Genomic DNA, 3812 nt, shown 5'->3' on the forward strand with positions numbered 1-3812 from the left:
GAAAAGATAACTGTTTATTGTTTTTGTGTTCTATGGTAAATTTGATATTGGGATGAATGGAGTTTGTGTTCAAAGAAAATTAGTTTGTGTTCTGTAAAAGTGAAACCAGCAAAAGTGTCATCAACATACTTGTACCAGTATAGTGGGGGATGAAGCGCAGAATGTATTGGTTATGTTTTAATCTGGGTCATGAATATATATTAACTTTAAAGTAATTCATCAAATCAGCCTTTAGGTAGAAACAAAGTGGCGTAGAAAAATTATTTCAGCAACTCGGGGATATACTATTATTGCTAAAGTAATGCCACCAAACTTATGGAAGCCATGTGCACATTGTATTTTGTATAGTGGGGGATGAAGCGCAGAATGTATGGGTTATGTTTCAATCTGGGTCATGAATATATTGGCAAGAATGGATGAAACAGGATTGCCCATACTTAAACCATCTATTTGAAGGAAATGTTCGTTGTTGAAAATGAAGTTGGTTTTAGTTGTTGTAAATTCTAAGAGAGAAGCAAAAAGTGTGCTGGGGATGTGCATTAATTTGTTGGGGTCATTAATGTAAAGGTCGAGTGCAATATTGCAAGCTTCATTGGCGGGGACTTCAGTGAAGAGTGACACGACATCAAAACTAGCCATTAAGGCTTTCGAATTTAGTTGTTTTAGTGTATATTTGAAATTGAAGGCATCTTTAAAAAATTAACCTACAGATGATACATATAGTGTGAGAGCCCAGGCTATGTATTTGTCAAGATTGTAGTTGAAGGAATCATAAGTGGACAGTATAGGTCGTAGGGGGCAGTCCTGTTTGTGTGGTTTAGGTTTGTTTGTTTATTTGTAATTAAGCACAAAGCTACACAATGGGCTATCTGTGTTCTGCCCACCAAGGGTATCGAAACCCGTATTCTTGCGTTGTAAGTCCGCAGACATACCGCTTTGCTACTGGGGGGCTTTGTGTGGTTTAGGAAAGCCATAGAGTTGTGGTGTGCGTGAATCAGTTTTACAAAGATAAAAATAAAGATTGTCAGTAATTAAATTATCTTTTTTCATTTGTAATAAAGTTCTGTTTAGTTGTTTTTGTGTGTGTTTGTAGGGTTGTTTGGGATGGCCTTGAATTTCTTTTTATCGGAAAGGATGTTGTTCATTTTGTCGATGTATTCTGAATTGTTCATGATTACAATGGTGTTGCTTTTATCAGCTTTTAGAATTTTAATGTTAGTGTCTTTTTCCATACTATAAATACATTTGATCTCGTTACTTGTGAGGTTACTTTTCAGTTTACGGGATTGGTTGACTATATTAATAGTATTGTTTGAGAATTCTTTAAAACTACAGTGTACCTGATGTTGACAAAACCTTGTCGAAACGTTGTCCACTATTTTATTTTTTCAATAATGTCTGCTACATGATACATGCACTTCAATGCAAATTGTAGGTCTAAGTTCACAAACAAACTTTCAACATAAACTCTGAAATTGCTGTAAGCTGAATACACAAATAACGTTTAACAGAAGGTTCCCGAGTTGATGACAACCTTAATAACGTACTGATTACCTTAAAGAAACACCAACTCAATAACTTTACTTGATGAAGATTCTCTCGCTTAACAACTGCTCGTTTGTTGTTTGTTTGTTGAATTTCGCGCAAGGCTACTCGAGGACTATATGGTTGTCTCTAATTTTGAAGTAATGGACTAGATGGAAGGCAGCTTGTCAACACCACCCACTTTCAACTCTTTGGTTGATTTTCTAACAACGAATAGTGGGATTGGCCATTACATCATAACGTCCTCACGGCTGATAGGGCAAATGTGTTCAGTGGTTGGATTCGAACCCGCGACCAACAGATTGCAAGTCGAGTGCCCTAACCATGAGGTCATGTCAGGCCTCATTCAACCTTTAACACACTGAATACTTCTCTGAAATCTCATTCACTGTTTACTCTCATGTATAAACAATGTACCCTTGTCTCCATATACTGGCCGAAAATACTAGATTCTTGACGTCATTGTTAACTTTCTATGAATCCTGGGACGACTCTTAGGAATTGACTTGATATTACAATTATGCACCCTCTAGCAAACATTTAAATGAAAACATTGGAAATATAAATTCGACGAAGAGGAACCCACTTTGAGACTAATAATGCTTGGAGACGGTTTGAATGGGTAATGAAGAAAAACTTTAATATAAGTTTAACCTAATTCGCTATCAGTCTAACGATAGAACACATAACAAACTATTTTCATTTGAATATTGCCTTGAGGTCTCGTTTTATTTCTGTTTATGAAGTCCCAGCTCTTTTGTTTACACTTCTAAAAATTAAAACAAGAACCTGTTTTTAGCAGGAACATCGGTACCCGTGTTTCTATTCTCTAGACAGTTTGTTTGTTTGGATTACATGCAAAGCTACACGAGGGCTATCTGCGCTAGCCGTCCCAATTTAGCAGTGTAAGACTAGAGGGAAGGCAGCTAGTCATTACTACCCACTTCTTGGGCTACTCTTTTACCAACGAATAGTGGGATTGAGCGTCACATTATAACGCCCCATGGCTCAATGAGCGAGCATGTTCGGTAGGACGGAGATTCGAACCCGCGACCTGCAGATTGCGACTCGAGCACCCTAACCACCTGGCCATGCCGGGCCTCTCAAGACAGAACAGCATATTCTCTTACTTCTTGTTTCCTTCCTAGAAATCTTAACGTGTTTCTTCAATGCAGATGAACCTATGGTTACGATATGTAAACCAATGCTGATGTTAAGAAATGGTTGGAGACACGCAGATGGTTCAGAAGAAATTCTGGCAAGATACAGGGGAATGCTATATTTGATTACCGAATGAAAATCTCGATTCACTGGTATCAATATTTACCTGACTAAAGCTTTCAGAAGGGGTGTCAGCAGTGAGATGAAGAACAGACATTGCCAGGGGTGGGTGGGGGTGGAAGACACATTGAGACATTATGAGCAGACATTTTAACACACATTGGTAACTGGCATCTAGTGGTACAAATCTTTAGGGTTAGGTCGATGCACCTATAAGACAACCAGAAGCATTATGCAACTGAATTGGTGGTTATTCTAAGTGGAGAGACCAGACAGTAATGTCAGTATTCATGTAAAACCTCCAGGTTAATGATGGTTTGTGCAGGCTATTCTGTGGACATTTAGATTAAAAAATGATGCACATTGTTGTGCCTTTGGTGGTGTTGGCTATGATTAGCAGGCACAAAAGGCAAACAAATGGTAAAACACACTACCCTCGCTACTTCAGGAATGAGGCAGCAAATAAAGCAGATAAACCCATTGTCCTGTTAGAGATGCAGAAAAGGAAGATGTCTATTGCTCCCTTCAAAAATTATCTGAAATGATAATTCTACTGAGGCTAGATGGCTGTGTGCTTGATATCATTGAACATTTATGACCTGAGCTATGCAGATGAAACTTCATTTAGCATGATCTGTGTAGAAGATTCAACCCCATGGAAAACAAAGTTATTCACAGAATTAAATTCAAGTCTCAATCATGTGGATCTTATGAAAACCTAGCAGCCTAAGCAGGCGACTTGAATTACCTAGAAGGAAAGGCATATATATGCCTAGCTGCAGCAGAACACGTTGATTTCCTCATAGGTATAATCAGAGAGTCTGCTGAGAAATTCCATGAGCACTACATGAGAGGTAGAGACTTAATGACTACAGAAACCTATCAGCCACTGTAAGACATAAAGATTCATAGTGTTGAATATTCCACAGTTAAAACAATAAATATTTCCTAGTATTTCTACCTTTCAGAAGATGCAAAACAACCAA

Source organism: Limulus polyphemus, unplaced genomic scaffold (assembly GCF_000517525.1).
Source record: "Limulus polyphemus unplaced genomic scaffold, Limulus_polyphemus-2.1.2 Scaffold4121, whole genome shotgun sequence".
In the NCBI taxonomy this organism is placed as follows: Eukaryota; Metazoa; Arthropoda; class Merostomata; order Xiphosura; family Limulidae; genus Limulus; species Limulus polyphemus.